The 14717-nt window shown below is 41.4% G+C and overlaps 1 protein-coding gene across 3 annotated transcripts in view; it reads right to left on the bottom strand.

The window, feature by feature from the left end:
• FZD3 (frizzled class receptor 3) overlaps positions 1–12808 on the bottom strand; it is a 94365-nt gene extending 81557 nt beyond the window's left edge. Inside the window, exon 1 of one of the 3 annotated variants that reach the window (XM_060184891.1) lies at positions 12650–12808. The gene's annotated coding sequence lies outside the window, so the exon portion shown is untranslated. Of the gene's footprint in view, positions 1–11333; positions 11353–12389; positions 12410–12649 lie in introns of those variants that run through there. The other 2 variants (XM_060184894.1, XM_060184895.1) reach the window with 2 other exon arrangements.
• Positions 12809–14717: the final 1909 nt, after the last annotated feature.

Here is a 14717-nt window from a genome sequence, read left to right as displayed (position 1 = left end):
AGTTAGTTTCCACTAGGCTCCAGAATCTTTGACTTGTCCCTATATATCCCTGGGGCAAAAAGTACATATCTGATATGAAGCTGAGAGGATGTGGGTAGAGTGGAAGATAAGAAAAACAGCATATTCTAAACTATCATACTTTCACGTGGCTTAGTAATGATGTTAAATTTGCTTTTATTTCATTTAATTTCAAATGCATGGAGTATTATGTGGCTGTTGTAGAGAGTCTAAGTGATCAAACATCCAAACTACAGGTTTAAAAATTTGCAGACACCCAGGTTAATAAGATAAGAAGACAGCTTAGACCTTAAAATCTGGTACTGGTTTAGCATTAAGCAACTGTTCTTTGTGTACCACCTATGCCTGGGATTTTTGCATCCCAAGTTTTAAATGCAGAAAAAACTATTTGTGAGAAAGCAAAGCAGATAATAAATTTCCCAGTTCCTCTCTTTAGTAGATAGTGTCTTGAAAAGTGGAAAGGAAAAGGAAAAGGAGAGTCTGTAGCCTCTAGAATGAGGAAAACTAGGGCTATCCCTGCCCCAAATGCCCAACAACCTCTTCATAAAGACTCTCTATATGAAATCAGAGGAATTAGAGAGTTTCTTGGCCTATTGTATTTTCCCCTCATGAAATGTGCGGTCTGGCTATCAAAAAATTGACTGGTAAGCACATTTCTTTATTTTTAAGTGTAATTACATGTATGTAGCAACAATGACACGTCGCTAAATGTCAAATAACTGCTTAAATTTCTGTTTCTGTTACAGTGTTGAAATATTCCTGTAGGGGGCTGGGCAGTCACGCTGTGGGCTAAGCGCACATGGCAGGAAAAACAAGAAACCAAGCACAATGTCCGGCATAAGGATCCTGGTTAGAGCCCTGCTCCCCACCTACAGGGGGGTAATTTCACAAGTGGTGAAGCAGGTCTGCTGGTATCTATCTTTCTCTCCCTGTCTTCCCCTTCTCTCTCGATTTCTTTCTGTCCTATCCAACAACAATGACAGCAACAACAACAATGATAAACAACAAGGGCAACAAAAGAGAAAAAACAGCCTTCAGGAGCAGTGGATTCCTAGTGCAGGCACTGAGCCCCAGTGATAACCTTGGAGGCGAAAAAAAAAAAAAAAAAAAAAGAAAAATTTCCTGTAAATTCAGCCTTTGTAGTTTTCTGCTTATGTTTATCTGCTTTCAACAACAAAAAATGAAGATTAAAAAAAAAAGAAAAATTAAAGGTAACAACACTCCCTTTTCAGTAAGAATAGAAACAGGTCGTTTCCAAAAAAGTCATTTAATCTATTTCTCAACAGACATAAGTTCCTAATTTAAAGTTCAAAGAATAGTACAATATAAAACTGAATAAGTAACTGAGCACAATATCCCCACTGAATTTTTAAAAGTAGACAGCCCCTTCTAGTTCTGCCCACTTAGACTAATTTACCAGGATGCATTGGCTCGACCTTCTCGTGGTGCATCCCGTGAGTACCCATTCATTGGGGAAACTGATGATCCTTCCTAGCCGACTGAATCCACATGAATCCCAGTCACTTTCAAAGCCAGCAACAAGCAGCTCCTGACAGCTTTCAACCTGACGCTGTTGACTGGCTACGGAAGAAGGGCAAACGCTAGAAGACGACTAATTTACCTAATTTCCTTCTCACGTATCACTTTTACTTTATTTGTAAGTGAAGCTTCCCGCCATCTTATAAAAGGGCTTCCATTATATTATGCCATACAAATTACCAATGTACTTTTGCAAAATCTATTATGTCAGGCTGTGGTAGGGTGAAAAATTTAACAAACCAAGAGTCTCATCTGTTATTATTAAAATAAATAATAAATAAGGGAATGCAATGAGACAAAAATAAACAAAACAAAACAAAAAAAAAACACCAGGAACAGTAAAAAAAAAAAAAATCTTAAAATAATTTCTACTTTCCCAAAATCAGAGGTTGTCTAACATCAATTAATGAGTAACAGATTCATAGATTACCCAACAGGTCTAAGAAATCTGAATCTCTGGAAAATGATCTGAGTTCTAACAATTTTGAGTAATGTGGTCTGTGAGTTTTGAGACCCACTACCCTAAACCAGGCTAATTTAAGAGTATAGGTATACTTGCACATAATTATGTGTTTAGTGAAAGTAATACATAAAAGAATTTTTTAAATAAAAGCAGATAAAGAGCAGCCCTTCAACAGAAAAAAATGTAAATTAACAAAAGATTGCAAACAGCAACAAACACAAAGCAAGATACTTAATTTTACTAGGAGTTAAAAAATGAAAATATGCCAATCAGATGCAAAAAATAGAGAGCCCAGTATGAGAGAGTTTGCAGGAAATAAACATTTTCAAATACTACTGAAGGAAATATGAACTAGTTGATATTTCTTAAAAAAACAACAACAAAAAAAAAGCAAAAGAAAGCCCTACTACTTGCTTACTTAAATCAAAAGCCCTTAAAAGGCACACAATCTGATCCAGCAAATCTTATATACAAATGATAAATAATTATAATTTTGTAATGATGGAAATAGCATAAATGTCTACCAAAAATTGTTTTTTTTATTTTTAATTGTATTTTATATTTATTTATATTTATTTATTTATTCATTCCCTTTTGTTGCTCTTGTTGTTTTATTGTTGTAGTTATTCTTGTTGTCGTCGTTGTTGGATAGGACAGAGAGAAATGGAGAGAGGAGGGGGAGAGAAAGATAGACACCTGCAGACCTGCTTCACCACCTGTGAAGCGACTCCCCTGCAGGTGGGGAGCAAGGGCTCGACCCGGGATCTTTATGCCGGTCCTTGTGCTTTGTGCCACCTGCACTTAACCTGCTGAGCTACAGCCCGACTCCCCTTGTTTTTTTTTTTTTTAAACTATGGTGAAACTGTCACTATTTGTAGACAATATGACAATATACGTAGAAAGTCCTAAAAATCAGTGGTATTCCTCTATCAAACACCGTATCAGAAGAAGAAACTTCGCAATCCCATTTACTATGGCAACAAAAACAATCAACTATATGGAATAAACCTAACAAAAGAAGTGAAAAACATGTATACTGAAAATGATGAGGCTCTTTTCAAGGAAATAAACAAAATACAGGGTCAGACAGTAGCACAGCGGGTTAAGCGCACGTGGCACAAAGCACAAGCATATGGATCCCGGTTTGAGCCCCCCCACACCTGCAGGGTAGTCGCTTCACAGGCGGTGAAGCAGGTCTGCAGGTGTCTGTCTTTCTCTCCCCCTCCCTGTCTTCCCCATCTCTCTCCATTTCTCTCTGTCCTATCCAACAACAACAAAAATAACTACAACAATAATAAAAAAACAAGGGCAACAAAAGGGAGTAAATAAATTAATTAATTAAAAAATACAAAGGGGAGTTGGGCAGTAGCACAGTGGGTTAAGCACAGGTGGCACAAAGCATAAGAACCAGCTTAAGGATTCCCACCTGCAGGGGAGTCGCTTCACAAGCAGTGAAGCAGGTCTTCAGGTGTCTTTCTCTCCCCCTCTCTCCATTTCTCTCTGTCCTATCCAACAACATCAATAACAACAACAGTAATAACTATAAGACAACAAGGGCAACAAAAGGGAATAAATAAATATTTTAAAAAATACAAAGAACTAGACATAATATCCCATTTTCATGGATTAACAAAATGACTATATTACTTAGAGTCATATACAGATTTAATGCAATCCTCATCAAGGTCCCACCAAATTTCTTTAAGAGCATAGAACAAAAACTACTACAGTTTATTTGGAATCAGAAAATACCTAGAAGTGGCAAAGCATCTCAAGAAAAAAAGAACAAAACTGAAGGCTCACACTGCCATCTAGATCTCAAACTATATTATAGGGCTATTGTAATCAAAGCTGCCTGGTACCAGAAAAAACAGACACACTGACCAACCAGTAGGATAGAAATGAGAATCCAGAAATAAGCCCCTACACCTCTGAACACTGAATTTTTTTTTTTGTTCTTTTGCCTCCAGGGTTATTGCTGGGGCTCGGTGTCTACACCACAAATCCACTGCTCCTGGTGGCCATATTTTTTCCATTGTTGTTGCCGCTGCTGCTACTGTTGCTGGATAGGACAGAGAGAAATGGAGAGAGGAGGGGAAGACAGAGGGGCAGAGAAAGACACCTGCAGACCTGCTTCACAGCTTGAGAAGCAACCCCTTGCAGGTGGGGATTCTTGCACTTAACACTATGCGCTTAACCAGTGCGCTACTGCCAGGCCCCCTGAACACTTAATTTCTGATGAAAGGGCCCAAGATATTACATGGAGAAAGGAGAGTCTCTTCAACAAATGATGTTGGGAAAGGAGGGTTGAAACATGCAAAAGAATAAAACTGGACCACTACATTTCATCACACACAAAAGTAAACTCCAGATCAAGGATTTGGATGTTAAATCAGAAACAGTCAAATATTTAGAGGAAAACACTGGCAGAACTCTTTTCTATCCAAGTTTTACAAGCATCTTCCATGACTTAATCCATTTGCAAGGAAAACAAAACCAAAAGTAAACTGTTGGGACTACATCAAACTGAAAAGCTTCTGAATGACAAAAGGAACCACCATCGAAAGAGACCCCTTATACAATGGGATAAGATCTTTTTTACATGCCATATATCAGACAAAAGGTTAATAACTAGAATATACAAAAAGCTTAACAAACTCAGCAACAAAGGAACAAATAACTCCATCCAAAAGTGGGGAGAGGCTATGGACAGAGTATTTGCCAAAGAATGATCCCAAGGGTCAACAGACATATAAAAAATGCTAAAAGTCACTGATTATCAGAGAAATGTTAATGAAAACAATGAGATACCACTTCACTCCTGTGAGAATGTCATTCATCGAAAAGGACAGTAACATATGTTGGAGAGGTTGCTGAGGTAAACAAACCCTTCTACACCACTGGTGGATATTTAAATTGATCCAATCCCTGTGGAGAGCAGTCTGGAGAACTCTCAGAAGGCTAGATAGGGATCTACCATACGAACAGTCAATTCCTCTGAAGATATATCATAAGAAAACAAACATATTCACCCAAAGAGATCTATACACACCTATGGTCATAGCAGCACAATTTGTAATAGCCCAAAGATGGAAGCAACCAGGTATCCAACAGATGAATGGCTAAGAAAGTTGATATATATAACTTAGGTGGTAAAAAATGATGAAGTCATCTCCTTCCCTTCTTCTTGGATGGAACATAAAGGCATCATATTAAGTGAGATAAGCCAAGAGGGGGAGGATGAATATGGGGTGATCTGACTCTTGTAAGGATAACTTAAGAAACAAGAACACAAAGTAAAGCTTGGATGGGATTCAGTGTATTGTACCAAAGCAAATACTCTGGGGGAGGAGGGTATGTTGGTGATTTGGGGAAGGGCTTTGGGGTCCTGGTGCATGATGGTGGAGTGTTTTGCAGACACCTATCATGAAGAGATGAAAATTTTTATCCACGTGTCAACAGCTGTCCTGTAAACCATTAAACCCCCCCCAATAAAATAATTTTAAAAACGCTATGGTACCATGGCATAATAAATTATAAAGTCACTAGAAATAATAAAACTTATATTGGGAGTCAGGCGGTAGCGCAGCAGGTTAAGCGCACATGGCGCAAAGCGCAAGGACCAGCATAAGGATCCTGGGCACCCCACCTGCAGGGGAGTCACTTCACAAGCGGTGAAGTAGATCTGCAGGTGTCTATCTTTCTCTCCTCTTCTCTGTCTTCCCCTCCTCTCTCCACTTCTCTCTGTCCTATTTAACGACAACATCAATAACAACAACAATAACTACAACAATAAAGAACAACAAGGACAACAAAAGGGAAAATATAAAAAAATTAAAAATAAAATAAAACTTATATTGACATAAAGTCACAACAATAAAGGATAAAAAGTTTACAAAACAGCCTATACTCCATTTTGTCAATTTATGTGCATAGAACCAAGCTATTTTTTTTAACTTTTTCTTTCTTTCTTTATTATTGGATAGACAGAGAAAAATTGAGAGGGGAGGGGATGTTTTTTGTTATGTATCTGCTTTAATGAGAGATGCAGAAATAAAGAGCAGAACAGAGCACTACTCAGCTCTGGCTTATGGTGGTACTGGGGATTGAAAGTCTTTTGCATAGCCACTACCTATCTCCTCAGTTCCAAATCAAACTATTTCAATTCTTTAAGATAAATTATAAGTTGCCTGAGAGGTGGCCCAGTGTCTAAAACAATGGCCTTAAAAGCATGGGGTCCTGAGTTTGATCTCTGGCATCACATGTGCTGGAGTGGTGCCCTGGTTCTCTATCAATAAAATTACGAGGGGCTGGGAAGTGGTGCACCTGGTTGAGTGCACGCCTTACTGTGTGCAAGAAACTGGATTCAAGCCTGAAGTCCCCACCTGCAAGGGAAAAGTTTTACAAGTGGTGAAGCAGTGTTGGAGGTATCTACCTCCCCCCAGTCTGCCTCTATCCAAAATAAATAAATAAATTATAAAAGTAAAAATGAAATTATGATTCTGAGATTTTATAAATAATCTATTATTTTGGTGTCCAGAATAGCTAACTCTGCTAAATCTATAAGTGTATGCTGATTAGCTGACAAGAAATAGTACTAGTTCAATTATTGATTTAGTGGCTGTTAATCAAACATATTGTTACCCTATTATAGATTCTAAGAAAAGTAAAAATGTGATGAATTACAGTATGAGCAAAAACTGTCAATATTGAAATAAATAAGACCACCTATCAACTGAATCAAATGGTACATAAAAATAAAAATAAATAAAAACTTTTGATGTGGAGCCTGGTGGTGCATCTGGATGAATGCACATGTTACCATGTACAAGGGCCAGGTACAAGTCCCTGGCCCCTACCTGCAGAAGGGGAAGCTTCACAAATGATGAAGCAATGACGCAGGTATCTCTGTCTCTCTCTATCTCTCTATCTCTTCCCTCTCAATTACTCTGTCCTAACAAATTAAAAATAAAAAAATTATTTTTAAAAAGAAAACTTTTGATGTATGTTCCAAATCATTTCATTAACATTCTGAAATATCTGTGGGGGGATGGAGAGAATGCAACACACGGGAGATGGCTCACCTGGTAAAGCGTATTTTACCAAATCAATGGTCCTGGATTTGAGTCTTGGAACATGAGAGAACCATGGTCAGTACCAACAAACTCCACGGATAGTGGGGTTTCTTCTACCCCTTCTCTACACAAAAATCAAAAACAACAACAACAAAAATTGACCCCAGGAGGCCACTCAACACTGGTGCCACTTTAAAAAAAAATTAAAAGAAATATCTATTTCAATCATAATCACGTGAACACTTGTAGTATAAGTCATTTTTCCTAACAATAAGGAAAGCTGTAAACTGAAGTTCCAAACCTGCAAGACAAAAAATTCTGGACTCAATATTAAATACTTATTAAATAAGGGTTAACAGTCTTTTTATTTTTTTCTTTCTTTAGTACAGGAATGCACAGTTTTCCAACTGAATAAAGGGATCTGTAGGATTAACAAAAAATCTCAAGGAAACAGCTTCAGGGTCTGGGCCCAGCAAAAATTTATGTGGCAAAAATTGTTCATGCCTTGCCTATGGGAAAATAGATGCATTCACTTCTCCATAGGGTGATATAAAGTATTTGAAAAGGAGATTTCAGGTTATCATTGTAAATAAGAAGAACTAGGTATGTTAAACCTACATGCTCATTTTTATTAATATATAGATAGCATCAGGAAACTGAAATTAGCCTATTTTCAATTTTCTTTTTTTAATATTTATTTTATTTCCCCTTTTGTTGCTCTTGTTTTTTATTGTTGTAGTAGTTATTACTGTTGTTATTGATGTCGTCATTGTTAGATAGGACAGAGAGAAATGGAGAGAGAACGGGAAGACAGAGAGGGGGAGGAGAAAACAGACACCTGCAGACCTGCTTCACCGCCTGTGAAGTGACTCCCCTGCAGGTGGGGAGCCGGGGGCTCGACTGTGATTCTTAGTCCATGCACTTAGCGCCACCTGCGCTTACCCCACTGCACTACTGCCCGACTCCCTGTTTTCTTTTTTTTATTTATTTATTTTTTATTGGATAGAGACAGAGGGAAATTGAGAGGGAAGGGGAAGACAGAGAGAGGGAGACAGAGAGGGAAACAAAGAGACACCTGCAGCCCTGCTTTACCACTTGTGAAGCTTTCCCCCTGCGGGCAGGGGTTGAACCCAGGTCCCTGCACACTGTAATTATGTGTGTGCTCAGTTTTCTTTTAATGATAAAAAACAAATAAAATAAAGCGGGACTGAGACAGTTCACCAGGTAAGACCCAGGTTAGGGACCTCAGCACAATATGGAAGCAACTATGCACAGCACACAAGGAAGCTTCATGAATAATGGCACTGTGTTTGTGTGTATCCCACCCCCCCTTCAGCCATTCTGTCTCTCCTCCTTTCTCTACCAGAAATTTAAAAAAAAAAAAAAAAAAAAGGAAAGAAAAAGGTAAGGGTGTGTGTGTGTGTGTAATCCATGTGGAACGGTAGAATCACACTGGTGAATATGCCCTGGTAAGAAAAGAAATGAAAATTTAACAGTCTTTAAAATAAAATAAACCAAGTATTTGTCCTGAAGGACAGTAATAAAGGACTGGGATACAATCTTAGAAGACTGTCTTCCCAGATGTGCTATAAAGCCAGATACAAAGACTCCAAAGGGGAAAGCAGGGGGTGGCAACCATGAAGAGGAGAGCAGGATGAATCCCAGAAGAAACAATGACAAAAGTGGGCCCTGAGGGCTTGTCAAGAGGGCATTACAACAAAAGATTATGTTTAGCGATTCTATTTCAATTCACACTTTCTGTACAAAGTGATCCATTTCATGATTCTCTGCTGAGATTTAATTTTCTTGACACTCCATAAAATGCAGACATTTGCATTTCCATTTCAGATATACTATCTAAAGGTTGCCTCACACACAGTGGCTATAGTGGGAACAAGAAGGGTATTTGTTTCACTCCTTTCAGAGTTTTTCAAGAACACATTCAAGGATTTAGCCATGATTACTCCTAAATCACAGGGTTTTTTTTTTTTTTCTTTTAAGGAAATTGTCCTTGTTAAAAAGACAAAAAGTTCATTCAGTATACTGATACTGTTACTTTCCTTATGCTAAAGCCCATGTGGTCTTCAACCTTTTGTTTCTTTTTTATTTTATTTTTATTTATTTTCCCTTTTGTTGACCTTATTGTTTTAGTTATTACTGCTGTTGTTACTGATGTCATCGCTGTAGATAGGACAGAGAGAAATGGAGAGAGGAGAGAAAAACAGAGAGGAGAGAAAGACAGACACCTGCAGACCTGCTTCACTGCCTGTGAAGCGACTCCCCTGCAGGTGGGGAGTGGACGCTCGAACTGGGACAACCTTTTGTTTTCTATCTCTTCTTACTAAAAAATAAATTCATTCTGAAATAACTGTGTACTAGTTGCTAAATGTTTATATAGCATCATGTTTAACTTGTGGGTCCTATATACCTATTAATGTATCTATTTTCTGGTCTTTCCTACTTCATCTCTAGTGTGTGAAGTTCATCTTGTCATCTGGTAATCTAGTCTTACAATGTGCTGATAGATTTAAAAAAAATTAATAGAGGAAGCCGGGCAGTGGCGCAGCAGGTTAAGCACACATGGTGCAACAAGCGCAAGGACAAACGTAAGGATTCCGGTTTGAATCCCCGACTCACAATCCCCTGCTTCACAAGCAGTGAAGCAGGTCTGCAGGTGTCTTTCTCTCCCCCCGTCTTCCCCTCCTTTCTCCATTTCTCTCTGTCCTATCCAAGAACAATGACAGCAACAATAACAACGATGATAAACAAGGGCAACAAAGGGGGGAAAAATAAAATTTTTTTTTAAAGTTTCTACAAAAAAAAATTAATAGAATAAACAGGAAGACAAAGACATCTAGGTTCAAAGCTCAACATTAAAATGAATGTTAATCTTCAAAATCCAGTTCATCTTAAAATCTTAACTTATTTGTTAATACTAAAGAGAGAACTTTTAAAAATAAACCTGAAGGCAAAATTTGAAAGTTCAAAATAGGTCAGATTCTAGACTTTTAAAAAGTCAGCCTGAAATTGTAACCAATTTCAATGTTCCTTTTCAATTAAAATCTGTTCACAAGAAAGTTGTTTAATATCAAGGAAATCTACGCCTAATAAATTCCTAGCACCTATTTTCCAAATAATTCTCTCTGTACATTTTTGCTGTTTTGTGGGCAGCTATGGTTTTAAGTAACTGTAACTCTAACTTGAGACCAACACTTCTTCCTGTGAAAGTAGACACATAGAAAAATCATTTCCTACCACCTGTCTCCTATAGAAAATAAAATCAACAGCAGTCTGCTAGCAGTGAGTACACTCAGTAAGCTTTGAATATAAAATCGTATAGTGTTACTAATAAATGAATATGAAATTTAAGTTGGGTAGATATCTTTTCGTGGTGGCAAGTAGAAAACAGAGGACTTATTGTGAGTTAAAACTCTTTTCTCCTTCCTCAATGATAAAGCATTCACACTGTATCATACGGAGAAAGAATGTGGACTTTACTACTAAATTCCCTTCAACTCTCCCCACCGCAAAGGTCGCCAGCATGGAATTCCCAAGAAAAATACAACTAAGTGTTCCAAGCACAAAATAAAGCTCAAAGCAATATAATTGCTAAAGAAAAGAATGAAAAAGCCTACAGTCTGTCCTTTCTTCTACTAGTAGGACATTATAGACTTGGGAGGGGTGAAGATAAGAAAATATTTGTAGTGAATGATAAAGTGGAGGGAAAACAGTTATGTAAAGCTTTACTAATAAATTATTTATTTCCCTAATTACTTCATATCACAGGGGTGGGGTACATTGTTATTTTATTAAGTAAAAAAAAAATTTGGTAAAAGAAGGGGGTGCATCTTTGTTCTGTTTTATTTTAAGTTCTACCCTTTCAAGTCCACACACTCAAGCTTTCCTAACTCTTTCCCAACTCTAGATCTTTTCACCTTTTGTTTTGGGTTTTGGTAGATGTTTTCCCCTCTGAGCTGGCAGGAAAAGCCTAGTGTTGATTTATTTAAAAATACGAACAGGAAGCATTACCTCCAAGAGTAATTAATTCTTAATAACAGAACCAAGGATTTATCTAGTCCTTGGACTGTAAGCACACAGGATAAAAGCTAAAAGAAGGCTGGAGGGAGGTGACACCCCCACTGTCAGTCAAGTCTTTGTTCCCTTGCTCTTAGGGGGGTACTGGTTTTGTAAAGCAGCCCAGCTCCCACAAGGACACATCATACATCTATCAAACCTACTTTGACAAAATGACGATTTTGTTGGGAAACTGATAAAGCAGTCATTTCTCTCCAGCTGCCGATCTGCTCTGCTTAGCTCCCTCAGCCCAAACTCTGAAGGGAACCAACATTCATTCACATTCCCACTTTATGCTGGACTCCCCAAACGGACCTCTCTTTATGAGGATTTTTTCCCCTTCCATTTCTACTCTACACCTAAGCTTTTGTTCCCCCCACCATCCTCCCCCCCCCAAAAAAAAAAGAAAAAAGAAAAAGGAAGAAAGAAAAAAGAAATCCTTTCTTTCTCTAACAGCGGAGGCACCGAACTCTAAGGCTCTTGCAATTACCAAAAGAGAAAAAAAATAATAATAATAGAAGAAGAGCCTCTAGGAAAACACCAAAAATGTCTACAGATAGTTTAACCGCGCCTTTGGGTCCCAGGCCATCTATGAAAAACCCAGCAGCAGCAAACCCCCGCCCCCACAGCAATGACCCAGTTGCACCCCAGACACCTATTCACGAACCAGCTGCACCCCTCCATCCAGTCGTCACCCAGCAGCACCCCAGCCATCCATTAGCGACCCAGCCGCACCTCCTCCGCCGGTGCAAGACCCAGCGCGCTGCACCGCGGCCCTGGGGGCAGGAAGGTGGAGGGCGCACAGCCGCTGGGAGGGGGCAGGCGACTTTGCAAAAAAAAAAAAACTGGGGCGAAGGGGACAACTTTCAGGCACCGGCAAGACGGGGGTCGTGCACGGGCTGTTTACCAGCTGGGCTGGGTGCGAGGCTGGGGGCCCCCGGGGCTGGGGTGGGGGGCGGCTGCGGGATTCGAACGCGGAGACCGGTCTCGGGGCGCATTGTCCTCGGGGCGGGCGGCCGCGTCCCTCTCCCACGCTTGGCGGCCCGGAGCCCCCGAGTCTCCCGGGTCGTCCTCCCCTCGCCCCCCGCACCGGGGACCGGGGACCGTGGCTAGGGAGGGGTCCCCACTCGCACAGGTTGCCAGGGCGCGGGCGAAGCGGGGGGCCTGGCCGGCGTGGCGGGGGTGGGGGGAGCCGCTCCTTCCCACGAGCATCTGCTCACCGCGGGCCCCGAACCTGCCGCTCCGCACCTCGGGGTCCCCGCCGCCGCCGCCGCCCGCGCCCCTCCGAGCCCCGCGCCTCGGGCTTTTGTTGTGGCCGCGACACGAATCCCGGTCCCGGGGGAGGAGGTGCCGCGGGGGCTCCTCGGCGCGGGGTTCGGCGGGCTCGCGGCCGCCCGACCCCCCCTCTTGTGCTCAGCGCCCCGGCCCGCAAACCCAGCGCGGGGTAAGGGGTGCGCCGCGCGCCTCGGAGCTCGCTCACCTCACACCTGGCGGCCCGGCGGCCCGCGGCGGGGGCGTCGCGGGGCGCGGGGCGCGGGGCGCGGGGCTGTCGCGGTCCCTCAGGTGGACGCCGGGAGCAGCAGCGCCGCCGCGCGCCGCCGAGAAGCCGCGAGCTTTGGCGAGCGCCTGGGCGCGCGGTCCTACCGGCGAGCGCGAGCGCGAGCGCGCAAGCGCGCGCACGCACAGCGCAGGCGTACTGTGCAGGCTGGGAAGCGCTCCCATTTTGAGTTTAATTTAAGCTCAGTGTGAATTCACAACAGACTGGTTCCTTCACATCCTGGAGGCACTTACACACGCATTAACCCCCGTCCCCACCCCCACTCCTTTGCCACTCACTACCCTTGGCCCCGCAGAATCGTGCCCACCTCTGGAAGCCTGTTGGCATTTGTTTGTTTGTTTGTTTGTTTGTTTTTTATGGGAGGAAGAGCAGAGCATCTCTCAGATCTTAGGATATGGTGGTGAACCTGGAGCCTCAGACACTAATCTCCCTGACTTTCTTTCTGTACATTCTTATGTGTGGTTGTGTGTGTGTTTCATTCCTTATGTTTGTCTCTTTATTTATATAAGGGAAAGAGGAAAAGACATAAGCATGCATCTCTCCTGGTACCAGGAATAGAATCCGAGTCCCTGCTATGCTAAAAGCTGGAGGCATGTTTTAGTTTGTTTTGTTTTATTACTGGGGCTCCTTGCTTAGACAATTCCACCTCTCCTATAGGACTTCCCCCCACACACACATAAAGGGAGAGAGACAAAGAGAAGTAAACACACTATAGCACCACTCCACTGCTCACCAAGCTTCCCCTTACAGGTACATTGTGGCTGAGGCTCAAACTCAGGTCCTTACACCGGTTAATATGTGTCCTCTACCAGGTGAGCCATCACCCTTGGCTCACAGGTGGTCCAGAGGCAGATGCTGAGGGTGGCCCGCTATGCAGGTAGAGGCAGGTAGCTCCCAGTTACAGAGCTTCAGGCTGAACCAGGAACAGACAGGATACCTGCCTGGGAACAGGTATTTCAATTCTCTTGGCCAAGACCTTGTGAACAAGTGGACTTGTGGTTATGGTGGCATTCCCTGCATTCCCCATCTTTTGCTCCTCAGGCAGTGTTTCCCTTTTTGTTTTCTACATAAGCAGTTTTAGACCTGAAAGAGTTCTTAAAGTTCATCTAAACCCAAATTCTCATTTTTCAGATGAGGAAAATAATGCCCAGAAAAGTTAAATCCCTTACTCAAAGCCGCACAGCTTTGTAGTAACAGAGTATGGATTCATTCAGAGCTTTTTTTTCTTTTTCTTAACTACAGTAGTACCTGCTTTTCTTTCTATTCCCTTTCTCTCCCTCTCTCCCTGTCTGGCTCTATCTCTCTTTCTCCCTCTCCCTCTCCCTCTCTCTTTTCGGTTTGGACTTTAAAAGCCATTATTCAGTTCTATTGGTAGCACACAGGACTTAAGTAATACTGACACCGTGGGTTGTACACACCTGTTTAAAAACATCAGGTTACACACTATATATAAGGATTTTGTTTGTTTGTTGATTAATTAATTAATTTATTTATTTATTGCTACCAGTGTTATCATTGGGGCTTGGTGCCTGCACATCAAATCCACCACTCCTGGTGGCTTGTTTATTTATTTGATAGGACAAAGAGAAATTGAGGGGTCAGGGAAAACAGAGAGGGAGAGAGACAGAGAGACACCTACAGTACTTGCTTCACCATGTGTGAAGCTTCCTCCCTGTGAATGGGGGAGTTGAGGCTCAAATCTAGGTCCTTGCACTTGGTAACCTGTGCATTAATCAGATGTGCCATCACCCAGCCCCCTATATGTAAAACTTTTAAAGGTAAAACATTATATATATTGAAGAAGAAGAAAAAGAAACAGAAAGCACAAGGAGGTTCCTCATCAATTTCATGACAATACCTCTGGGTAGGTAGGAAGGTAATGAGATTTGGGAAGCGTATAAAAGGGATTTCAACTGTTAACATTATGTGAAGCAAAACATCAGTGCTTACTTAAAATCTCTGTGGAGTTACAAGATTGTTTCTTATGCAT

The sequence above is a fragment of the Erinaceus europaeus genome, chromosome 2 (assembly GCF_950295315.1).
Source record: "Erinaceus europaeus chromosome 2, mEriEur2.1, whole genome shotgun sequence".
NCBI lineage: Eukaryota > Metazoa > Chordata > Mammalia > Eulipotyphla > Erinaceidae > Erinaceus > Erinaceus europaeus.
Note: the sequence above shows the minus strand (reverse complement) of the source record. Positions and strands in the feature narration are given on the sequence as shown.